The sequence below is a fragment of the Ochotona princeps genome, chromosome 5, assembly GCF_030435755.1.
Source record: "Ochotona princeps isolate mOchPri1 chromosome 5, mOchPri1.hap1, whole genome shotgun sequence".
NCBI lineage: Eukaryota > Metazoa > Chordata > Mammalia > Lagomorpha > Ochotonidae > Ochotona > Ochotona princeps.
The window spans coordinates 45,527,506-45,554,483 of NC_080836.1; the positions used below are offsets into that span (position 1 = coordinate 45,527,506).

The 26,978-nt window shown below is 37.1% G+C and overlaps 1 long non-coding RNA gene across 2 annotated transcripts; it reads left to right on the plus strand.

The window, feature by feature from the left end:
• The first annotated feature begins 3,541 nt into the window (after window positions 1-3,541).
• On the plus strand, window positions 3,542-25,743 carry LOC131480373 (uncharacterized). 2 transcript variants are annotated; one of them, XR_009245456.1, is made up of 3 exons: window positions 3,542-3,811; window positions 23,907-23,959; window positions 25,009-25,743. It is a non-coding gene; the product is annotated as an uncharacterized LOC131480373 (long non-coding RNA). The 2 variants fall into 2 exon arrangements; XR_009245457.1 differs by lacking the exon at window positions 3,542-3,811 and adding an exon at window positions 8,843-9,621.
• The last annotated feature ends 1,235 nt before the right edge of the window (window positions 25,744-26,978 follow it).

Genomic DNA, 26,978 nt, shown 5'->3' on the forward strand with positions numbered 1-26,978 from the left:
ACTTTTAATATGAAAGTGTAACATATGGTTATTTTATATTCTTTTATTTCTTTCAAAGGCTGCATGTAATTCTCATTGCTATTTTTTGAGGTATGAACAAATTAGGTATCTCTTCTTTTAAACAGCGATGCTAATAAATACAAGAATTGGCCTTTACAAGAATGTCTTACAGGCACACCAGGATTGGATTTTTAAAAGCAGAAAGGAAGAAATAGTGAAAGGATTGAAAGGGTGTCAAGATAAAAATTGAAATGAAAATCCTTTTGTGAAACATTCTTCTGGTGTTGCAATGTACCTGTGTTAGACCTAAGGAAATAGGACACTATAATAACCTCAGAAGTGCTAATGTATCCCTTCTTCCCTACAGATTTTCTCTTGGCTTTATATTCTAACAATCTTGGGATTTTCAAAGGAATCAAATGTACTTGTTTTTATTTATTTATTTATTATTTTTAATTCATTAATTACATTGTATTATGTGACACAGTTTCATAGGTACTTGGATTCTCCCCACCCCTCCCCAAACCCTCCCACCATGGTGGATTCCTCCACCTTGTTGCATAACCACAGTTCAAGTTCAGTTGAGATTCCCCCATTGCAAGCATATACCAAACGAAGAGTCCAAATGTACTTGTACAGCAAAGATCAATTGCTTGTGTAAGAAGCTCTGTATCACTACTCTACCCCAATTATTGCAAGTAAACCAATCCCTAAATCTTGTATTATGTAGATGAGAACAACTCTTGCGTTTAGTTTCCTTTCCTTGTTCTCACCATTGACTTTGACTTCCCCCTGTATACTTTTTGTTGGTGGTGTCACTTACCATTATTTTGCTGCTTTTGTGCAAGCCACCCTGAATCCTTTTTATAATAAGCTTAATAGCAGATAGATGCATATAAAAGAAATAAAAATAAATAAATCTTTTTTTAAAAAAAGAAAAACAATTAATGGCTTATAGCAGTCACAACATAGTCTACAATTTTACGATGGGCTCTGTGACTTGTATAATTAATGTGGGCAAAGCTGAAGAAACATATTTAATAAGGCTGTCTTAACTGCATTTTGCTTTCTGCTTAGGATCAGTCAGTAGGTCTTGGGAATTTCTCTTTTAATGGATACTTCACTATCAAAAAGATGGGATCATAATTATGATAAAAACTTTTTCTTCCCTTTTGGTGCCACCTTGTACTATTTAAATCTTTTGCTATTGATGGCCTGTATTTCGTATGCCACGTTCCCAAGCTGTCTCCCATAAGGTTCTTATCCAATGTATAGATGCTTTTCAGATAAGATGTACCCTCTTAATGATAAAAATTGTCATTTATTTCTTTCTCAAGCTCTAGTTCAAGGTGTGTTATTCATAGATGATGTTCTCATAGAAAGCCTTATTTCAGTTTTTCAGTTTCATTACTATAGTGACAAACATAAACTTTAATAGAAATGAAATACAAAACTTAAGGATAGATGTTAAGGAGTGAATATTTCATATGTCAATCAAGTTGCCAATTGAAATGCCTACATTCCATTTTGTAGCATTTAAGTTCAAGTCCCAGTTCTGCTCCCACTCCAAGGTTAAGCTGCCACCTTGAAGGGAAGAGGTGGCTCAAGTTGAGTCCCTACTATCCACATAGGATATCTGGACTCAGTTCCTGGCTCCTATCAATGGCTTGGTCTAGCTTCAGCTCTTAGAGCAACTGAGAGATTTCTCTCTCTCTCTCTCTCTCTCTCTCTCCATTCCTCTGCCTTTCAAATGAATACATTTAATTAATTATTTAAATAACTGACTTTTATTTCTTGCCATTGTACCCGCTACTTTGCCTGATACAAGATTCTGAATCGACTTGCATCTCTCTTGTTTATAGGTTTTTCTTTATCACATAAAGAGGCAAAAAATAATCCTGCTAAAATTAATTTGAGGTTCCATCTCTTCCTCTCAACAACGCCTTCAGACTCACTTTGAAATAAAGTCATCCACAGAATTATGGAAAGTATTTCCTTCTTTACACTTATTATATTTGGAAAAATTTTCGGCAAATCCTTCAGTAAGTAAAGGAAAGAAGCGGAAAATTATTTCAGGGACTTTATTAGGTCTGATAGGCTGGATGCTCTCTCTCTATTACCGTGTTTGTTTCTTTTTCTTTTTTTAAAAAATTGTTTTATGATATAGTTCCATAGGCTCTAGGGTTTCCCCTTCATTCTTCCCAAATTCTCCCACTGAATCCCCCAATATTATTACAATAGTATAACCCTTCAAAAACAGTAATAAGTTCATCATTCTGCTATTTAAGTGTATTGTAACATTGAAGTATGGACTATCACAGAGAGTCCAACTTCCTATTATCAAAATATATTTAACAGTTTCATTTAGAGTCCATCTTTGATTCGAAAGTAGAGATTCATACTGCATTGTATCTTCACATTTGATATGAAAATCTCTATTTCACAGTGACAATACATCCCCTTAAATGAAAAGCCATCAAACAAAATCAACAACAGGAAGAAAAATGAAGAATTCGCAACATGAAGTTAAATAACATGCTACTGAGTGACCAGTGTGTCTCTGAAGAAATGAAAAAGAAAATAAAAATCCTTCTTGAAGAAAACAACGTTCCTGCATAACCCATGTGTTACTGAAGAAATTAATAAGAAAAAAATTGAAGAAATGAAAATAAAAAAATACCAAAAATCATGGATGTGGCTATAACAGTAATAGAAGGTACATTTCTCTTTTTTTAAGATTTATTTATTTTTATTGCAAAGTCAGATATACAGAGAGGAGCAGAGACAGACAGATCTTCAGTCCGATGATTCACTCACCAAGTGGCCACAACAGCCAGTGCTGCGCCTATCCAAAGCCAGGAGCCAGCAACTTCTTTCTGGGTCTCCCACGCAGGTGCAGGGTCCCAATGCTCTGGGCCCCCCTCGACTGCTTTCCCAGGCCACAAGCAGGGAGCTGGATGGGAAGTGGAGCTGCCAGGATTAAAACTGGCGCCCATATGGGATCCTGGCATGTTCAAGGCTAGGACTTTAGCTGCTAGGCTATGGCGCTGGGCCCAAGAGGTACATTTCTAACATTAGGTGCTTGCAAACACTAGAAACATCTCAAATAAATGATTTAATAATGCATCTCAAGGACTTAATATAAATAAAAATGTACAGAAAGCAAGAAATTATAAAAGTCACAGCAAAATAAATGGAATTGAAACCGAAAAACTACAGATTGCAACAAGGAAGAGCAATTTTTAAGAAGCTGAGCAGAAAAAACTTTCAGTCATTCTAGCCAAGAAAAGCAAGCGAGAAAAGCCAAGTAAAATTATAGATGAAAAAGAAAACATCCTAAGAAACTAGTAAGGTGAATTCTTTTTGTTGAATGGATCCTTTGATCATTATGTGGTATCCTTGTTCATCTCTTTTAATATTTTTTACATCAAAGTCTATATTATCTGACATCAACTCATTTTTCTTTTCCATTACCCTAGAGTATCTTTTTCCATCCTTTCAGTTTTTGCCTGTCTTAGCTGGTGAGATGTGTCTCCTGTAGGCAACAAGTGCATGGGATGGATAGGTCGTGATCTGGACCTGTCATTTTAGCAATGGGTTGTTCACTGTTTGATTTAGTCTTCTTTTGTTGTTTTATTGGGACGTTCTCCATGTTGGCCTTTGTTTTGGTGCTATTCGTTTACTCTGTCAACAGAAAATCTTTAAATATCTTTTGTAGGACAAGTCTGGTGGAGAAAAATTCTTTGAGCCTTTCTCTACTGTGGAAGAAGAGTATTTCAAAAATCTCAAAGACAAAGGACAGCTTTGCTGGGTAAGTTATTCTGGGCTGACCGTTTTTTGCTTTTAGAATTTGGAATATGTCACTCTATTCTCTTCTGGCCTGTAGAGTTTCCCTCGAGAGGTCAGCAGTGAGTTCAGTTGGGGTTCATCTTGCATGTGCTTCTCATTGTTACTAAGAAGCTTTATAAGTATTTAAAATTCTTTATCCCCCATTTCCTTGATGTCTCCCTCAGTTAACTCTGACATTGCAAAGACTTTTGCACCTTTGTGAGGGAAGCATCAGTAATATTCATTGTGCTTCTGTCTCTTGTCTCTTGCTTCTGTCTCTTGCTCTCTTATTCTGGTTAGCAGATTCCTCTCCTTAGGGTATGCTTTAAGAATGAACATCTTTCAGTTTTAGAGATGGGCTTATTTGGCAATTTTAGCCATTGAAGGTTTAAACCGTTTTCCCTTCTCATTCTGACTTCTATGGCTACCTGCTAAGACGAACATTGAAGGATCAGATTGATTGACAATTAAATCATCAGTGTAAATAAGAAATTGTTATTCTGGTTTCATATTCCAGTCTCAAGGGTTACTTGCACAAGAAATGTATGCATTGATGCAACTCATTCTAAGTCAAGTTATGAGTTATTAGAGTAAAGGACTGGCCCCTGAGTTGTGATGAATTGACACCCTGAAGACTGTTAGCTCCAAAATGCAAAACTGTGATCATCTTGCCTGTTACTCTTTAAGGTTCCCGATTCATAGAGGGAAATTTCTGTATCTATATCTAAGTATTCTACTATCTGGCTTCTTGAACATCTTCTACCAGCTTTTCTTAGTGACATCAATTACATTACACAGGACTTCTTTTCAAATTACGGGTGAGCTCTATTGTTACTGTTTTATCGATGATAGCAATATAAATTAGTTAGACAGCATTTCTACAATCCCAAAGCTAAAAGAATGACTTTGAAATTCCAAAACCAATGCTCTTTCCATTACTTCTTGGTGCCCATCAAAAGAGATCAAAACTAGCTGGAACTACCAGCCAAAGCTCATGGAGAAGGTTGAATGTCACCTAAGCTTTGAATCTCATGTGTACTTCAACCTGTAGTCCAGATACCTGGCCTCAGTCATATATGAAGGGAGCATAATATCAATACTTACATTTGGGAAAATATTTAGTATAGTAATAAAGTTCAGCTGTAAGTATATTAAAAATCGTAAAACAATGGTGAAAAACCTTGAAATGTCTGACAGATTTTTAAATATCTGAATGCTAGATCAAGGAATTTGGTCATTCTTCTACAAAGAATCAGAGCAAATGTAAGTTTTTAAAGAATATATGAAGAGAAATCAACCATGCTCTGGAATGGTGACCCAATTCAATGTATCCTCATTTGGCTGTAAGGACACTATCTAAGAAGTTTTTGAGGGGCTTGGTTTTGTGGCATAGTAGATTAAGCTGTGCCTTTAACACCAGCATCTCAAATACATCCCAGTTTGAGTCCTGGATGCTCCACTGCTGATCCAGCTCCCCGGTATATACCTGGGAAGGCAAAGACGTTGACCCAAGTGCTTGGACCTCTTTCACTCATGCGGAAGACCTGCGTGGAATTTTAGGATTCTGGCTTTGTCTTGCCTTAGTTCTGGCCATTGTGGCCATGTGTGAAGTGAACCAGCAGATGGAAGTTCTCTCTACTTGTCTCCCTCTGTTTCTGCAATTTTAATTTCAAATAATTAAGTGGGAAAAATCTTTAACAAAAGAAGAAATATGAAAAGCCCAGCATATGTGCTTGTATTGAGCATGGGGCAAAAGGAATAAAGAAGAAATTCAGAAACCTTCAAATTTCAAAACCAGAAGTATTGATGAAAATGAAGAAATTAAATTGCCTGTTTAGGGAAATCGTGCTTCGGTTTTGTATATGTTAAGCCCACATTGCAATTTCTCTGAAAGAACAACAGGAAATTGCAATGTGAGACTATAGTTTTGAAAGTTTCAGAATCACCCATTGAGATTCTTCCCTAGAGAGGAAATAACTATAATTATAGAGTAAGAATATCAGAGACAGGGGTATGAAAAGTAAAGACTTGGACAAACCTCAGGCAGAAATATTTAGGGTACAGAAGGAAGAAAAAGGCTCAAAGTGGACAGAGAAGGCGTGGTTGGAAAGGCAGGTAGTTATTACTTCCCTCAAGGAGTTATTTCTGGGAATTTTAAGACTGACAAGTACTGTCTTCCTTTAATAATAGAAGATGATGAAAACAGTCAGATGGAAGTAACTTGGTAAATATGGATTAGGCCAAGGCAAATTTGATGAGCTGAATAGAATATTCTGTGACCAGTGACTTTGAAAACCTTCCTTACAATGCTACTTAAAATCTGATACAATTTCACAGACAATTTTCCCTTATATGGCAAAACAAACTGTAGGTGAACAATGGATTTCTTATAAATTATTACTATAAAACTTTTTAGGTGTAACTTCCAGGCCAAATTTCAATTTGCTTTCAGTGTAAATTGAATTACTAGTAGTTGAGAAGTAGGATAGATGTCAACTGCATCACTTCAAATCAGCTATTAAAGAGCTTTTATTTTTCTTGCATAAGCAGACAGAAGTTGCTATTTGTTTTAAACTTTGGAATGGTATGAAAGAAACAAATATTTAGTATAAATCATACTTTGAATTTGAATTTTGATCTTTTCCCTGGCTAGCAGTGTATAACAGACAGATGCTGTCTCATGATGCTGGTCAGCAACTGTGAGCCACAGTCACTGTGACCGTCAGTCACACAGTGATGAGGAGGAACTGCTGACCATGTACGCTGACTTGTATTACCAAGCTATGATGTTTGATAGGTTGAGTATATTACATGCATTTTGAATTTGTGAATGAAATTTTCCATTAATGAAGTTTCTTGAAATATAAGCTCATGGTAAATCAAGGACAGTGTGTACTTAAAATTATATTTCATGATTGGCTTAGTAGTCATATGATGATATTGCCTGTTTTCTTCAACCTAAAAGCTCATTTTCTCTTCTGATTTTAAAAGAAATTGACATATGTTGGAGAGCCCCTGTAAGTGTTGTGAGGGTTTCTGTTCCGAGTGGATGTCACCTGGCATGAAAATAATAACCAAGTATGTAAAGCTTCAAAAGGCACAACACTTTACTCATCCTCATATTTAGATTTCAGTTTGACAACCAGTACACTACTCTTACAAAATCATCTCATGTTTGTAAGATACATTTATGCAGAACGGCTAATGTCTTCAAGTTTGCATTTTTTCCCCAAATACGTTAAATTTTCCTGTTTGAAAACTGGTGGATACGAATAGCAGTTACAAGAATAATGAACCTCAAGTTCTGACTTGGAACAGGCAGACCATGAAGGCAGTATGTGCCATTCATTTTTCACTTCAATTCAACCCAAACCCCTTGCCATAGCTACAGTTTTGCCCCACCCCTGCCACTTCTCTTGTCGTACTCCTACCCTTATTTTTCTTCACGTACTGGTCTTCACACTATGCCTGAGACACAAAAACAAGGTGCTTACCTGAGCCTTAAGCCTGTGCCCACATCCACTCTCCATATCAGAGCTGTGTCCTTTAGGCTCCTCAACACTTGTGGATGTGCTGCCTCCCCACAGTCTTTCCTCAATAATCTTCCCTTATCTGCCTGGTTTCACACCCTGTTTTGTTTTTCTTCATAGCATTTCCCACTGCCTGAAGTTAACCTGGTTATTCATTCATTTGTTTAGTGCCTATCTCACCAAACTGAATACACTTTCTATGGTTGTAGAGAACAAATCTATCCGGTATATCTGCATCTGCTCAGTACCTAAAATAGTGCCTGGTATTCAAGAAACACTTAAATGAATAAACCGAGCCCATTAAATAGTTCCATTCCCTGAGTACCACCTTCTCAAGCTGTTCAGTTCATGGCTTGGCTCTACCGTAGCACCTTTCAAATTCAGGAACATCAAAGAATAATCTTAACATCATCCATGATGTTGTTTTTCAGCTAGGAATAAAAATTACCCCAATATTTTAATTCTGTTTTAACTTATTCATCCAAAGGCACTTCACATGAGTTTGTATCACATAATTAATAAATTGACACACCATGGTTACACACAACCTCTCCGTGCTACATCCATCTGTAGCATGGGAGACACTTTGGGCGAAATGACAAAACACAGATCAGTTAGTGATTATCTATCTGCTCTTCAAAAGTGGAAAAAACAACAGAGAATTCAGTACTTGATGAATGATATCATTTATAAAGCCTCTTTCTCACACATGGTACAGGTCCAAGAAGGAAAGTTTTTGTAGTACCTTGTTATATATTTCCATACTATATGGGACAGTTGTATTGAAGTAGCTCTTAATTGCTAATACTAATGGCCAATAATTGGTAATACTCAGCCTTACAGAAAAAAAGATGATTTTTCAATTCCATCTGCCTTCAGTGACTGATACGCACTTCAAATTACTTCCAATTTTTCTTTGCCCCTGCTCACACTATATTATCCATCCATCTCTACACATGTTTCCAGCCATTCAGCCAGGAAGTGTTCATCTGCAGCTAGTGGGGTATGCAGGGCTCTTCCTGAGCTTAGGAGATACAGAGGTGGAGCATAAGGAAAGGTCCCCTTGCTGCTCAACAGCATGCAGACCAAATAAACAGACAAAGTAACCAGGCATTACAAAAGAAAATATGAGAGGACAAAAGAACTGCAGGAAACAGACTCCAAGTTTTCTCTCCAATTAAAGATGAGAGAGCATTTCAGGTGAATGGATAAAACAAAGAATGAATAGAACTTATTTGTGGACTTTGAGAAGACAAATAACTGGAGTCTGGGTTGGGAAAAAGTGGCAAGTTAAGTACATTAGTAAATGAGAATGTGTCATCAAGAAACTGGATGGTAGGCCCAGGCATCTGAATTTGAGCAGAAAACTTAGATTTGTGTTTATTTTCACCTTTCTTCCCACATTTCAATTTTTTTTCTTTTTTCTTTTTTTTACAGAAAATAAGACAGACTTTTTGTCTTTTACTTTCTGTGAAAATAAGACTCCTTCCTGTTGCAAGAAGAGTGAAACCTCTTCAAGTTATGTTAAGGACAGTGACTGAAACCTCAAGTTCGGATTTTAGCATTTACATATTTTTATAATGTTCTTTTGCTATTTTTAAACTTAATTTGGCTTGGAGAAATGAGAGAAATGATCTTTAATGAGAGGTGACTTTTTCTCAAAAATTGACGTTCCATGTCAGCCCTCCATAGGACACAGTGACTCTCACAGCTGCTGTAGGAACTTTTGATTTGTTTCAGAATCCAGAATAAGAGTATTTTTTAATTTATAATTGTTTCCTATAACCTTGTGACTTAAATTATTGATAACAGAAAGAAAAAAATCAACATTTGTAGAACATGTTTTATGAAGAAGTATATTACTTAGGACATACTAAGATAAGATACTGTCAAAAGTTTACCCTCAGCCTTAATGCCTTCACAAAACAAAGATCTGTTCCCACCAGGCACTGGCAGAGGTCCTGTCCCACGTCATTGCTCTGGGATCCCAGATGACTGAAATGTTATCATCTGCAACCTGACCATTTAGAACATATAGTCTCCTTGGTCCTTGCATCAGGGGAGGGAAATATGAAAAATTGCACCCTGGCTCTTGTTCATCAGCTTTAACATATTAACCAGAACTAGTAACTTACTTGCCAGGAGGGATCTGAGCAGTGGTTTTCAGGAAAAGGAGGAAGACCAGCTACTGCACTAGTAAGGTTTAATGTGCCAAGACATCTGGACAATGTGCTTCATCTTCTCACTCTCCACAAAAACTTCAGTAAATAACAGTATCCTTACTTCATCAGTGGAAAAAAAAAAAAAGCTATGTGGTATCAGCTATTTTGGGTTTGAATCTCAATTCTGTTATGTACTATTCAGAACAAATCAGCTTGCGTTTAAATACTCTCGTAATGGTTTTCAGAGCTCTTGATGTCGGGGGCATCACAGTTAAGTATTATAGTTACTATTACAATGGCCAAAGTTTGGAAGAAAAGCACTATTCCTTTACAGTAGTTTTATCCATTGTGCTCCATTCAGTAACTGGTACCTCTTAAGTACTTGATGTTTAATGAACAAATAAATTCAAATATTTAATTTTCTGGTCATCACATGGATTTAGAAATCAAAACATAATGATGGTAGCAATAATACTGCACACTTTGCTATATTACAGAAAAACACAGCCAAAGATTTATGACTTCTTGGACTACTTAAAATTGTATGGTGGTAGGCCCAGCACGATAGTGTAGCAGTTAAGGTCTTCACCAGTATCCCGTCCTAGCCTTGAATGTGCTGGAATTCCATATGGGCGCCGGTTCTAATCTCAGAAGCCCCGCTTCCCATCCAGCTCCCTGCTTGTGGCCTGGGAAAGCAGTCGAGGACGGCCCAAGACTTTGGGACCCTGCACCTGCTTGGGAGACCCAGAGGAGGCTCCTGGCTTTGGATCAGCACAGCACCAACCGATTTGATCACTTGGGGAGTGAATCATCAGACGCAAGATCTTCCTCTCTGTCTCTTCTCTCTGTATATCTGCCTTTCCAATAAAAAATAAATAAATCTTTAAAAAAAATTGTATGGTGGCATACTGCATACAAAATTCAACACATATTTATATACCATGCTATTAGTTTCATATAGCTACCATTAACAAAATTCTACAAATTTAGCTGCTGAAGACAGCAGAAATGTGTTGTCCAATGATTCTGTGGAAGTCTGAAGTCAAGTTACTGGCAAGTTGGTCTTATTTGAGAGATTTAAGAAAGGATTTGTTCTTAGCTTCTTACCTCTCTTATAGCTTCAGTAGTTGTCAACAATTATTGGTATTCGTTGCCTCATATATGCATCTTTACTCTCTGCCTCAGTATTCAGATGACATTCTCTCTCTATGTGTTTCTGTCTTCACTCTTTTTTGTTATTATTATTTTAAAATACAATTCCATATGCTGTGGGACTTGTGCTTCCCCCTCTCCAACCTCCCTCCTTCTATCTGATTTCCCCAACATCTTTACAGTGGTATAGTCCTTCATAAATAGTCATAAGCCCATCATTCCACTGTTTAAGTGTATCCTAACATTATAGGTATGGACAATGGCAGAGAGTCCAACATCCTATCGTCAAGATGTATTTAAACTTCTTTGGGAGTCCATCTTTGCTTTGGAAGTAGAGATGCATACTGCATTGTATCTTCATATCTGGTTATGATTGTTTCTGTTACACAGTTACTATACATTTCCTTAAGCCATAAAACAAAATCAACAACAGGAAGAAAATTCAGAAATTTACAACCACATGAAGCTTAATAACATGCTACTTAATGACTAATATGTCTGAAGAAATGAAAAAGAAATAACAAACCTTCTTGAAGAAAAGAATGCCACTTTTCTTCACTCTTTTTAATATTTGTTTCTATTTGAAAGACAATTTTGCAGAAAAAAGGAGAGAGAGAGAGAGAGAGAGAGAGAGAGAGAGAGCTTTTTCCATCCTCTGGATCACCCTCCAAATGACCATTATGGTTGGAGCTAAGCTAATCTGAAGTCAGTAGCTGGGAGCATTCTCCGGTTCTCCCTCATGCGTGCATGATCCGCAAGGCCTTGGGCCATGCTCTGCTGCTCTCCCAGGCCACAAGCAGAGAGCTGGATAGGAGATGGAGCAGCCAGGACACAAATTGGCACCCATGTGTAATGCCAGTGCTGCAGGTGGAAGATTAGCCAGTAAAACCACCATACCAGCCCCTGTCTTCTCTTCTTTTAATGGTTAACAACTATATAATGTGACCCTAATGGCATTATCATAGTTTCATTATAGCTGCAAAGACCCTATTGCAAAATAAAGTTATACTCACAGATATTGGGGGTTAAGTCTTTTTAAAAAAGATTTATTTTATTTTTATTGGAAAGGCAGATATACAGAGAGGAGGAGACAGAGAGGAAGATCTTCCGTCTGATGATTCACACCCCAAGTGGCTGCAATGGCTGGAGTTAAGCCAGTCTGAAGCCAGGTGCCCAGAGCCTCTTCTGGGTCTCCCATGCAGATGCAGGGTTCCAAGGGCTTTGACCATCCTCAGCTGTTTTCCCAGGTCACAAGCAAGGAGCTGGATGGGAAGCAGGGCCACTAGGATTAGAACTGTGCACATATGGTATCCTGGTGGATTAGTAGTGTAGCAGCCAGAACACAAACTGGAACCCTATGGGATGTTGGCCCTGATTTTAATCACGTTTAAAGTGCACCGTTCAGTCAGTGGCAGCAAGCACAGGCTGTGCACCATCACCACTGTTCCTCTCCAGAACACTTTGTATCTTGCAAACGTGAAAATCTGAACCCACTGACAGTAACTTCCTGTTCCTCTCTCCATTCCCTAGCAACTACTATTTTATCATGTTTCTTAAAGCTCAGATATTTTAAATACCTCTGATAACTGAGTTTATGCATCTTTTATTTGTGACTAGTTTATTTCATCTGCCTTAATGTCCATATTGTAGTATATATGAGGATTTATTTTTCTAAAAAATCAAATAATAGTCCATTATACGTACTGTGTGCACCATATTTATTTTTCATTCATACCTTTATAGACATTGGGCTACTTCCACTTCTTGGCATCCATGAATAAAGCTAAAATGAACAATTTTTTCGTGAAAAAATCAATGAAACGATAGATTCATTTTGGTTCAAAAATATTGAAATCCAGACACAATTTTTTCATAATAAGCAATTTCCATGAACTTTTTGAAAACATGTGGTATATCTTTGGGATTCTGTTTTTGAAACATTTGTGTGTTTATACTTGGGAGTGCTGGATTACAGGTTAATTTTAATTTTTTTGACAAAACACCATATTGATATTCATAGTAACTAGTAGTTTTCGATTCCAACCAGTGAGACACAAGGTTTACAAATTCTACACTGCCTTGACAGTGATATTTTACTGCTTTTTAAATGGCCATCTAATTCGTGAGATTTTATATTTTATTTGGTTTTGATTTGCATTTCCCACCTAATTAGTATGTTGAGCATCTAGTCCCATGCTTGTTGGTTAGCTTATCACTTCTTTGGATAACTGTCTATTCAAAGCTGTTTCTGGTTTTCCCATTTTTAGATTTTGGGTATCTATTTCTGCTTTGGGTAGAAGGAGTTTTCTATGCATCCTGCATATTAAGCCCTCATCAGTATAAGGGTCACAAACATTTTTTTTCCCATACCGTAGGTCACCTCTTCAGTTTGCTGAGTATTTCCTTTGCTGCACATCTGCAAAATTTTTCTAATTTCCATTGTTACTTCTTCCTTGACCCATTGATTGTTCCGGAAAATTGTTTAATTTCTGTGTTTTTTAAAATTTTCCCATCTTTCCTTTGCTACAGGCCACAACCAGGGAGCTGGATGGAAAGTGGAGCTGCCGGGATAGAACCGGCACCCATATGGGATCCCGGGGCATTCAATGCAAGGACCTTACCGCTAGGCCACGCCGCTGGGCCCAATCCATTTATAATTAAAATAATTACTGAATGAAATCTGAAGTACAAGGATTTAATACTTTTCAGTAATTATCCTCACACAGAAACATCAGTTTGAACAACTATCCACATGTAAATAAACCTACATTATAAGTAAGGTGAAATATCACATTACCTAGATATTACCTACTTTTTAAAAAAATTATTTTTATTTTTATTGCAAAGTCAGATATACAGAAAGGAGTAGAGACAGAGAGGAAGATCTTCCGTCCAATGATTCACTCCCTAAGTGGCCGCTACAGCCAGAGCTGAGCCGATCCGAAGCCAGGAGCCAGCAACTTCTTCCACGTCTCCCACGCGGGTGCAGAGTCCCAAGGCATTGGGCCGTCCTCCACTGCTTTCCCAGGCCACAAGCAGGGAGCGGGATGGGAAGTGGAGCTGCCAGGATTAGAACTGGCGCCCATATGGAATTCCAGCACATTCAAGGCTAGGACTTTAGCCGTTAGGCTACTGTGCCAGGCCCATTACCAACTTTTAATTTAAAAAAATACATTTAATAAGAGGGGAGGAAGGTCAGCTTCCTACTATATGCATCACCCCTTCCCCAACTCTAGGAAGCAATGCGCAGAGACAGACATTGCTAACCTAAGGGAAGGAAAGGGAGTTACATTTATGATTTTGTCTTTGAAACCAGTAAAACAGCACTGAGCAGAATGGCTTGCCCCTGACACATGTACCATCTAGTACCCACAGATAGAGCTTCAAAACCTGGCCACTGCAAGAATGGCAGTCCATGGCCCACAGGGGGCAGATCAAATTCAGGTCTGTATCACAGACAGCTCTTTACAGTCGTCTTAGGCAAATGAGCATCAGTGGCATGAAAGCATAGTGTGGGAAAAGCCTTGGTGCTATGCTGTTCTGCAGCAATGGATATCACGTTCAATCCACTGCTTTTCCAGTCTCCATGACCCAGAATTCCCATGAAGGCAGTCCCAGACTGTAACAGTTGAAGTGGTCATAGGCTTGGAGAGCTAACCAGAAACTTGGGAATAGAGCAGTTACACAATGCATACCACAAAGGTAAATGGTGTCATGCACGAAAGCTTAACACAGGCAAGCCAAACATGAACACAGAGTTTAGGGAGAATATATTTGACTCAACTTTGTAGGAGGTGCTTACAAAATAAAAGAAGTTTTGTAGGAGTGGAGAAGAGGCATAGGTGCTAAGAATCCAAGAAGCACTTGTGTGTTCGATTAAACAGATAAAACATTATTTATCTGTTTAAAACACTATCATTAGATAAAATACATAAAACATTATTTATTTATTTATTTATTTATTTATTTATTTATTTATTTATTGAAGAGGCAGAGAGTGGCTATGTAACTAATCCCATGAGCTTGTTAGGAAAATACCTAAAGACATGAGGGCAAACTTGAGTTCCATTTCCATTTCTGGCTAGTTGTTCTTGCTGTACTTTGGCAATGTAACTGAATTTTTTTCTTTGGTACCTTAGTTTTCTCCTCTAGGAAGTAGATACAATAAAAATCCGTCTACCATAAAACTAACACAGGCTATTTCATTGTTATGCTGTTCATTCTGTGCTTGGCCCCATAGGAAGAATTCCAATGCATTAAATTCATTAAATGGGTTATTATTACTGGTCTCTTCAGCTATGTATTCCATTTTGGTGAAAAAGTTTCAAGTAACATACAATCACAAAATTTACTGACTATTTGTAGTAAATCTGCAACTAATCAGTAATCTTTAATTGTGCCTGTGTGATACAATACAACCATTGATTGAATTAATATGGGACCTTAATGTGGCTGGTTGAAGAAGAAGCAGCTCATGAATATATATCCCTGTCGTGTGAGTGTCCCTGAAATCACGAAGCCGATCCTACAGCATTCAGTCCTCAATGAATGAAGCCCTGTTTTGATCTGATGTTGGTTGGAACAGATTGGAACAGACTCAGTGGTCACACCCAGATCTCTTGGGAATTTCCCTTTAGTACATATTTGACTCAGAAGAGTAAGTAAAACTCCAAATACCCAAGTATGGGAAATTTCATATTATTGGACTAACAGCTATTTCTTAATGCCTACTTCCATTGTTCAATTTTGTTGCTCATAATTCCGCTTGGGAATTTAGATTGTACTGAGCACATTTTGGCAAAAGCCTCATGCTTCTCTGAGTTCCCAAGACAGCAATTTATTATGAAAATTCTGTCCCACTCACATAGGAGGACTGTGGGAGACACTGGGATGGAAATCTTGGAAGACTGAGTCTTGGTTCAATATTTGCTGCCAAGATATGGATCAGAGGGAAATCCTTGTAAGAATTACACTTGGGAATTTTCACAAAAGATAACACTGTGAAAGAGAAAACCAGGTAATTCTGGAGTGCCATCAGCTTTTCCTCTGATAGCAGTTGTGGTCTTCCCTAATATGGAGAGAAAAAGAATTCATGTTGAAAAATTTGGATCATCTTCAGAGGTGATATCAAGGCCATGGAAGGAATGACTCATATGAAGTGAATTTAAGGAAAAATTCTGAAAGCTCCTCATAAAGAACCTTTCTGTACCAAGGCTTCACCTTTTCTTAGGAAGGATGTATCCCAAACTTGCTGTTCCCTAGTCTGTGGGTTATCCTGGAAAATGAAGCTATGTTGAAGTTAAAAAAAAAACAAACACAAGACTATGTCTAAAAATATCCCCTAATTTCTGCTCACATAATGAAAGATTAGATATGACATCATTCAGTTTAACCAACTTTATATGGTGTTTTATAATGATGACTGTTTATATACACACATAAAGCAACCCACTGGGACTTCAAAAAAAGTCAACTGTGTTCATTAAGAGTTTCTTTACTTGTGCAGGGGGTACTGCCAAGTTCTAGACATATGGCCCCACCATGTGGATGAGCCTTTGCAAATAGTGGTAACAACAACTTTATAAAAAGAAAAAGAAGTTGGAAGTTAAATTTTAATGGAAAACAGAGGTCTAAGGTTTGTGACAGCAAAACTGGAGAGGTTAAATGATTTACTCAGAGTTAATGCCAGGGATCAAACTTTGAGCTATTTTTATGCAGATGCTTGCTTGAACTAATTCTTATTTCTGATACACTCATTTAATCATGTTAATTATCAAATAATCAAAGCAAATATGCCTAATGAGTATTTGCTATGCCTTTGCCCACACATAATTTAAGCCTCTTTTCATTTTGCGAACTATTTTGTTGTATAAAGGGAGTGAATCAAAGGAACCTTTGATTCTAAGGAACCTTCTCTCTAAGGAACCTTCACTCAAACTTCTTATCACCCTAGAAGCTTAGTAACGGGTATGTCTCTCAGGTTTGGTCAATGGGATGCTATGTGCAGAGATAGTTAGAAGCTGTCTGGAGTCAAAACAGCATGGTAAGCATGGTAGTGAGAAGTGTTCCTGTCACCAGCAGCAGCAATAGCAGTGAGGATTCATTGGCTGCACTGCCACTGGCAAAGTCCTCTCACATTGTTCCTGAGATAAGGAGCTTACATGAAGTTTTTGCCTCCTAATCTCTACATAAGCCCATTTGCCGAGCTTGTTTCTTTAGCTCTCCCATGGACTATCTGAGCCAAACCATATTCTTTCACTGTTATCCTTTTCTGGCTTGTGGACCAGAGTTTATTTTTGTGTGTGTGCAATCAGCAGGCTGATTTGAATATAAACTGTTGCAAGTGGTGGGTTGCCCTACTGAATCTTACTGAAGTTAGCAGAATTCAAAGTTTTTATCTGGCCTTGATGAGGCTCAAGGAATTTCAAATCCTACTGATTTCAGGGCTGCAGTTTAGACTTGTCTGATCCTACTCGGCAAAATTGAAATAACTGCTTAAATTATTTCCTGTTTGCACTCAGAATGCTCTGCAACCACTTTATATTTGTCATATCACGTGATTGCTAAGAGAGATTATGTGTAGATGCACAAAGTTCTCATCTCTCAGTCAACTCAGTTTAGCTACCAGAGCTTTCACATAGTCACATCCCAGTCTTTCGATCATTCTTAGGCGTCATGGCTTCCTAGCCAACCTCACAGATGTCATGGAACAGATCAGATATTTCCACTGTGTCACCTAAATTCCTTATCTACAAAATCCATGATGATAACAAAATAGCTGTTCTAAGAACTAACTGAAGTGTTAATTCTTAATGCAGCAAAGAAAATCAATGGAAAGTTATAGCAATTCAGTGGCTAATGTAATAGAAGAATGGCTGGTTGCTTGGAAACAATAAAATTACAGGACTGTGAAGGAAGTTTAGGGAAAGTGTGATTTGAAGGTATATAAATTCTCACAGTGAATCCAAAATATTGTTCTAATTCTTGGAAAATTATATGAGCATACTTCAAAAAGTTAACAGCAAATGGAATGAAGATGTAAGTTTACTTTGGTGCAAACATTCTTATGAAACAAGGTATAGTTTTTCCTTCAGGTGCATTTCCCACTAAGTTGTTGAAAATTTTTGCTTTAATACAGATATTTTAAGCTTATTCAAATATTTGGAAGTAAATGAATGATTATGTATTAGGGTACTAGATTTAGCAGTGTATGGTTGATCCATGCAGAAATCACAGATGTTTCACTGTGTATTAGTTTATATGCCATAACTATTTTCATGAGGTTTAGCACCGTAAATTAGCTTCAGTATGCCATTTTAAATATTGAAATAGGGGTAGGCAACTAGCCTCATGCCTAAGATGCTCATATCCTACACTGGAATAGTTGGGCAATGCCAGGCTCTAGCTCCTGACTCCAGCTTCTTGGGAATGCAGGTCCTGGGAGAATGCAGAGTGGTTCAAGAAATTGAGATCCTGAAACCTGCATGGAGACCTGAACTGCGTTTCTGGCTTCACCCCAGGCCTAGCCTTAACCGTTGTTTCCTTTTGACAAATGAACTAGCATATGAAGAATACCATCTTTATGTTTCTCTGCTTTCAAATAAATACACTTTTTAAAAGATTGAAAGTTATCAAAGTGTCATATCCCTTTTATACAGATATACACACTGGGATTTAGTTTATAAGCAAATGTCACTAGAATTACCTCAAATACAACCCCAAATTGAAATTGCCTCATTTTTCCATGCTAGCTCCTTGTTTATATCAATGTGAGGAATAGTGTGCATTAACAAATCATGCTATCTTAATGGTTTCTGCTATTCTGTTGCAGCATAATAACTAAGGCAATAGCCTGCTTCATAATTTTAGTCTTTTGTGCTCCCTAATGATTATACAAATTATTTAGTCTTTATTTGTATTCCAATATGCACTACATGTAATTTATGGTGTATTACTGATTTTTAACATAGGAAGATTTTTAAACATTTTAAAGCATTTTTAAGCGTTTTAAAATAAATTAAATGAAAAATAAAAATGAAAAAGCTAGATGGAGCCAGGAGTGAGGTTCACATCTGAAAAGCACATGCTTGCTAGTGATGAACTACAAGTATTCTAGCAGCCAGATATTCCTTAAATAGCTTGAGGCTAACTTTGCACAGAAGCCAGAAACTAGTCTGACTGACCTTGAGGCTGTTCAGCCTTGCTTAATAAAGTATAAGAAGATTACAAATATATTGTGCTTTATACAACAGACTTTGTTACTGAGAAACTGTGGAAATGCAAGTTTTGCATATGGAACCACCATTGCGGTGACATGAACCTAATAAACTTCTTTCTTATGAGTTTACAAGTTTTAATATTGAGTTTTCTAAAGAGTCACTGCACAAGAATAACACTGTGGGAGCACCCTCTCATTCCACCATCATGGTAGTGGGGATACCCAGTATTTGCCTTGAAGCTTTCAGGGCCTGATGTTGGTACAGATGTAAAAACCTTCCACTTCTGTTTTAATTTATTGTTCACCAGTCATAGTCAATAGCAATTAACATTCAAGTGTCAAAGCATGAATCACTTAGACATGTCTGTCTTGGAAACATCTTTCTGTTTTTACCACAATGTGGTATCCTTTATTTTTTATATATATAAAATAATCATCTTTACTGTGGACTTATATGAACACCTAGAAGTGGTTTGGAAATGAAGAATCCTCATATTCCAGAGCAGAAAAGCAGAGAGTGATGAAGGCAAGATTTTGCTTTCTGTAGTATTCCAACTGAGAACTGTTCAATGAAGAGCAAAACATTTTCATGTTCTGCCATGACAATGCTGCTGGAGCAGTCCCCTCTCACAGCCAAGCAGGCATGAGTCACACATCACCCTTAAACAGAAGGAACATCCCATGGTCTTACACTCCCATTTGGAGAAGCAGGCATTTCTGTGCTAAGATTGTATTTTTATAAGTTAAATGTCCAAATTTGAAAGAATAAAGTTACATCCCTTGTCCATTATCAAGACTTTAGAATAAAATAAAAATCCATTTGATAATTATATTTATTAATATCAGAAGCACCTTAGGCACTGACCCACTTAGTAATGGAAGAATTTGCAAATGAATGACAAAGAATGAATGACCAGCATTAATGCAAAGTGGGTATCTGGGTATCTTACTATTTTACTTCAACACAATAGAAAAATATAAATATTATTCAACTGTAAGATCCCACTATGCAAAGTAAATGACAAGAATTCTTATTAACAGGTGGAAAATAACAGTTAATTTCCCCAGGAACCATCTATTTAAACTATATAATTATAAGGACATTCAAAGCCTATCTTCTGTTTGCAACAGAAAATTTGAAAGCAAGATGAGAATAATTAGAAGATATTCTTAGTGACACAAAGCCATGATCATTTAGTGCTTCTCAGAAATTCAGTAACTAAAATGTTGTTTAAAATCAGCATTGAGTTAGTCTTCAGTTCTGTTCTGCACTGAACACGAAAATGTAACTAGTTAGCCATGGTGTGTTTAAGTGGCATAGAAACAGGATGAGAGAAAAAGTGCATTAGAGAATCAGCTGTGGATAACAAACAACAATATGTCAGACAAAGAGAAAAAATTAATAGCTGAACAGCTAACAAAATGGGAAACAGAAAGTTCTTGCTCATCAAGGAGGTCAGCTGGTGCCGGGGAAGGAGAGGGGCGGTGGTGTCTACTGTGGTGCTTTGTCTTCTTTTTCAAGACATGGCATAACCTAATTTTTAAAAAAGATTTATTTATTTTATTGGAACGGCAGATGTACAGAGAGGAGGAGAGACAGAGAGGAAGATCTTCCATCCGATGATTCACTCCGCAAGTGACCGCAATGGCCTGTGCTGCGCTGATCCGAAGGCAGGAGACAGGAACTTCCTCCAGGTCTCCCTCACGGGTACAGGGTCCCAAGGCCGTGGGCCGTCCTCCACTGCTTTCCCAGGCCACAAGCAGGGAGTTGGATGGGAAGTGGAGCTGCCGGGATTAGAACTGGCGGCCATATGGGATCCTGGTGCGTTCAAGGCGAGGACCTTAACTGTTACACTATCGTGCTGGGCCCATAGCCTAATTTTTGAAGTAAAATATTCCTATAAATTGAAGACCTTACTCCAGAATCTCATCTACAATCTCTTCTCTCAGTTGGTGACTAACTCATATGTAAGTCCTTAGCAAATCCCTCCGTGGCAAACTGGCACTCCTCCAGCTTTTGATGTACTTTGTCTTTGAAGGAGGGGAAAGGAAGACTTACCTGCTCCTCTCATGACCAAGAAGTCGCTTTTTTCATATATTCATCTTGTTTATAATTGTGCTACATTTCCCAAGTGACACTCAAGGAAATAAAAGAAGAAAAAATATATAGAACATATTTATCTACTTATTTTTTATGATGCAGTTGCAGAGTAGGTTCAGGGATTTCCCCTCCACGCTCTCCATCCCCTACTCCACTGATTTCCCCTATGTTATTACAACAGTATAGTTCTTCAATAACAGTCACAAGTCTGTCACTCTACCAGTTAAGTGCATCCTGGCATTGTAGGTTTAGACAGTGGTAGAAAGTCCAGTATGCTATTGTCAAGCTTGTAACACCGTGACTTCCATTATTCAATCTTACCTTCTACTTTATTTTCATTGTATGCTAAAATAAAAACTAAACTACTTGACTAATTCAGTGTTCTGCTTTTAGCTTTTCATTTTATATGCTATATATAGTTCATGTTTATAATTTCTTGAAGGAGCAAGATATTGAGCAGATACCTGTTTATTCGGTTGAGTATTATTGAACAATCAGTTTACTCCTGAGGATTCAGTTGTAATTAACAGTACATTTGAATTCTTGCAACATTTATATATGTTTTATCTTTAATTATTGTCTCAGGATAAAATCCCAGGGAAGGGAGAACTATGCCAAATGATATGACATTTATAGTGCATTTTGTTAGTATTGCCAAATTGCTTTCTAAAAGAAACATACTAATTTACACTTTCCTTGGCAATGTATATGAACATAGCCATTTTCCTTAAATCTTGACAACAATTAGTTGTTTCATTTGCTCACCCCGTGGTTTTCAGAGCCTTTTCTTCATCCACCTCACTGTTTAACAATGGATGAGTAGACCAACTCAGACAACATGGAACCATCGTCTTCAATTGGGAATACAGAGGATCCTGTTATTTTATTTCAACAGTATTATTAACTCAATGGAATATCATGTGGAAATAAAGATAAAAATGAATGCTATATTTCAAAAAATGAAACATATTCTGGAATTCATTTCAAAGGAAAAGGGAGACTTAAAAGGTTTGGCTTATCTACTTATGTTTTCAAATCCACATCAGCCTTGTTTTATGCCAAAGATATTTCTTACAACACATTCTGTTTCCAAGAGTTAGAAGGGATTATTTTTCCTAGAACACTGCTGGCTGCCCAACCACTTCCAGTTACCTAGAAAAAGTCCAGAAGAAACAGAAAGAGTGTGAGGTCCTGTAATTTTGTTGACTGGGCATAAATCACCAACTGGGAACATTGTGAAACATTTTATTTTCTACTTTTTTTTTCTTGTTAGTTATCTGTTTAGCCCTCTTATAGTTAATTATTAATTGATGACCTCAGAATATCTGGCTTTAACAGTGAGATCTACACACATTCCTGCTAAATATTAATGTCTTCTGTAACCACTTAGAAAAATGGACATTCCAGATTTGCTTCTCCGCTTAGACTTTACATGTGACTTAACCTGATTTTTCCCTTGTGTTTGCCATCTATAAAATAGGAATAATAATAGTAGTAGTATCTGTGTCATAGGTTTGTCTCCAAAGAATTAAATAAGTTATGGCATCATAGTGGCTGGGACTACACTGTAAATATGAAGTAGTCAATGTTACTGTTAAGTAAAAATGTATGGCCTTCTTTATTATATGGACTCCATTAGCCCAGAAAACAACAAAGTGTTTATAACTTTCATCTCTTCTGGCACTCTTATTTTCCATTAAAAATACAATACAGATAACAGCAGTAGCAGTATTAGACCTGACCAACATCTTACAATGTATCCCATATAGTATAAGGAATTTATATGCATTAGTTTTCTAATCTTCACGGTAACTCCACGAAGGTGGTAGTAGTAGTTTACAGACACAGTGACAGACTTCAAAGAAATTAAAGAACTTGCTAAAAAAAATTAGCAAGTTACAGCACTTGGACTTGAAAGCAGTCCTGTCAAATGTGCAGGAAAAAAAATCAAAATATATGTGGATGTTATCAATGGCTGTCTCTGGATTACAGAATTCTGAGTTATAGCTTATGTATCTCTACATTTATTTATTTTATATAGGTAAACATGCCTATTTAATTGAACTATATCCCAGGTACTAAAGACAGTAGTGTCTTCTACTGAACAGTAAATGACAGTTATCCTTCTTACTTCCATGAAATAAAATGTAGTCAATCTTTGAATCAATTTTGTATCCTTTGCACGAAGTTTACAATGGCCTAGTAAACTGAATGTAGTGTTTTACAACTTGAGTTCCATCTGCTTTTCTTTAGCAAAAATATAACTTGTACTGATTTTTAGAAATTCAAATTGAACACCAAGTAGCAGCTTGAAGTTGCCATCAGAAGGGCTCCTTGCTCTCGCAGTTCCCTTTCCCCTGCCCAATCGGCTTGTATGGTAGAGACAAATCTAGTGACACTTGGGCCCGGCGCAGTAGCCTAACATCTGAAGTCCTCACCTTGAAAGCACCGGGATCCCATATGGGCGCCAGTTCTAATCCCGGCAGCTGCTGGTGGCCTGGGAAAGCAGTGGAGGACGGCCCAAAGCCTTGGGATCCTACTCCCACGTGGGAGACGTGGAAGAAAACTGCTGGCTTCAGATTGGCTCAGCTCCAGCCCTATCGGTCACCTGGGGAGTGAATCATTGGATGGAAGATCTTCCTCTCTGTCTCTCCTCCTCTCTGTATATCTGACTTTGCAATAAAAATAAAATAAATCTTTAAAAAAATGTAGCGACAGTCACAAGAGGCAGGTTTGTGTCATTTCTGAGAACTTACAAGAAACGGAAACAAGGAAAGACAGCATGTGACAGATAAGATTCACAGCCAACTAACATTTATTTTCAGACCTCTAGCTCCCAAATGATTTTACCAATGTTACACAATTTTCTCTTCCGAAAATAATGTGAAATAAATATTGTGAATCCTACTTTACAGGTGACGGTAATGAAGCCCAGCAATCAAGTAGTTTCCTGGACTCCACATGACTGGTAAGTTATAGACGGAGTTGATATGCTACTCCACAAATCTACTCTCTTCTCCATAGCAGTAATACACCCATCACTCTCAGGTTCCAGAGGCAAAAGGCAGGTTGTCATCCACTATCAAAAGCAGCCATAGGTTGGAGTACTGAACACAAAACAGTCAGGAAGGCAGTTTGGGCCATTTGTGACTGGTTTTGCATTTCTTTTCATGGAAGAACCTATTTTTGGATTGTGTTTTAGCTCAGGATAATGTTTCCAAATCCATAGTTCTTGGTCTGAGGTGCAAAACATGAGTTCATTTAATGAGCCATGTTAGTAGGACTTACTACTGAAACTCAGATCATTAAAGCACACAACAGGTTTGTTAAGTTTTGTTTTCTACCAGCTCTCTGGAAAAGTGATAATAGCCATGTCTGTGGACCATTTCTAAAGCTCTCAATATCATCTTTGACATGACCGTCCATTTATTACTTCATATATATATAATATATATACACACACATTTCATAGATATACATTTTATATACATATATATTCTTTCATATATCTATATGTATATCTATCAATATTGAGATTAAACAGAGGCGAGTATGGACATAAACTGCTCTCAGAACTTTATGAGGAAAAGAACATTTAGACAAGAATAAGTTACTAAAGCCTGGTACAGAGATTTTTTTTTTTTTTCAAGAGGCTGAGCTGTCATTTGCCTGGAATGGTTCAGGACAGTTCTGCCTGGAGGCAGGACTATGGATTCATTAACCTCCCAGCCCTGCAACTCTGTCAATCTCAATTCCTGCCACGGTTTCAATCAGATCCAGCTGCCTCTAGTTTCACTCTGGTTGGTTAAGTATGGCTGTGTGCTCCTGCAATTTTCTGTATTACGGGCAGAAAAGGCATCTTCAATAAACATCTCTGGCCGTTCACAAGACAGTGTGCATAGTGGATCTTTCCTTACAGATAGATTCAGCATAAAATGTATCAATGAGTGCACTGATACAGAGAAAAGCACCATGTGCCAAATACAGAGGATTCTTATTATTTCTCTTTGCATACAGATGAACTCACAGCTGCTGCGACGCTCTCAAGAGGCCTACAAGTCGACTTAGTCCAAAGGAATGACTGCTATTTTTGCTCTTTCCCTCACATTATTTCCCAAGGCTTGAGGGAATTTAAATGTGACTTACTTGGCAGTGACAAGTCTCTGTCCCCTTGGTGCCTCCCGAAAGCGATCATTTACACAAGTCACTTCACCATAGCTCATTCTATTTCTTCATAGAGAGATAGTATCACTTAAATGGAATCTGGATATTGAGAAAGGATATTTTTTCTCCTTAAAATGACTATATTAGAAAAATTCACTGATATCTGGATATTGGTATGATTGGTCCTTAACATCCATGCATAAGCAGAATCTTCCAAAAGTTCATGAAAATGCATATAATAGAAAAACTGCACAAATTTTAAAAAATTTTTACAGAATAAAATTATTTCTCCCTTCCTTCCCCCCACCCCAACATTCTGTTTGACATACCCTCATATGTCAAGACACCAACCTTTGAAAAAGGAACTTAGTATTGGAAATGAAGAACTTGATACTCTTGAGAAGAAAACGTCTGGAATCACCAGCATTTGAATGCAGCTCTTTGCTGCCTTGGTTCAGAATGCAGTCCCTTCCCTCCCTGTGCCACTCAAGATCCTCTGCGTTAATGAATGAAACCAAAAGCAACAACACATCTTATACATTACTGTATTTTATTGTGTAATACAATGTTGAAACAAGCTATTGTATTATAATCATACACAATGCCTTGTATTTTTATAAGATTTATATCGTTAATGAAACAGTAAAACTTGCCAGTTCCCTGCAGAAATCTATTAAAACAGAAGCAATAATCAAACAAAGCTTAAAATGCATGATAAATACAAATTCAGAGAATGTTATCAGAGTTATCTGCCTCCATAGACAGAGTAATAAAGACCTGAGGAGGAGGTATAGATTGTCTAAAAGCCAGAACTCCATATGTGGACACTGATGAAACTTTTAAAAAATCCATTAGGAAAGTCATTCATAGGAATTTCTCAGTTTGAAATCATCTTTTATTAACACTAACAAAATATTCCATGTTTTCCAATATTTTGTGTGAATTTACAGCAAAATGTGTTTAATTGGAAATCATGACAATTTTAACCAAATTGAATCTGAACAGCAAAAATTTCTTTGATGTCTTCTTAGAAATTCTACAATAGTTATGTGAAGCTTGACTGTTGGCTACCACCATTTTCTTACAACACTGTTAGAAAAATATGAGTGGCATTTTTAGAGATAATTTTGAGGAAAAATTCAAATGATCTCTCATTTAGTCAAGATAAAAAACATAAATCAACATTATTATTATTTCAAGAAACAGTTATTATAGAACTAATATGACAGGCAAGATGAAAAGATGAAGAATTTTAGTGTCTGGAATCACATTTTGGTTTTCTGCTTGGTAAGTATATGATAAATTTTTCCCAAGACTCCTCCTTTGCAATATTACTTATGGTTACTATGCATTAATTAATTAACCACCATAAAAATTACAAGAGCGTATAGGTAAGGGTAAACAACATTAATGCCACGATAATAGATTGATTATCAACAATGGATTAAGACTAAAGGTAGACATGGTCTGTATACTCATGGAGAATAAAGTCAATAGGGAAATAATCATTAATTAAATAATTGAACAGAAAATTTTCCAACTACTCTACCTAGGAGAGATGCAATATGAGAAATGTAACATTGATCTAAGATTTCTCTAAACGCTCATGTGGAGTTTTCTCCCAGTACTTCAACCAATGGAAGCCACACTGACCATTCCTGCTCCACATCCTGGTGACTGAGTCTAGACGCCTTTCGTATAAGTAGAACTTCGTATTAGGACCATGTGTCAGGCATCTTTGGAATCATTTAGTTTTTCCTTTTTCATTTCACTTATTTATGATCACTTAAAATGTTGAGAAAGCAATCGAATTGTCATTTTGC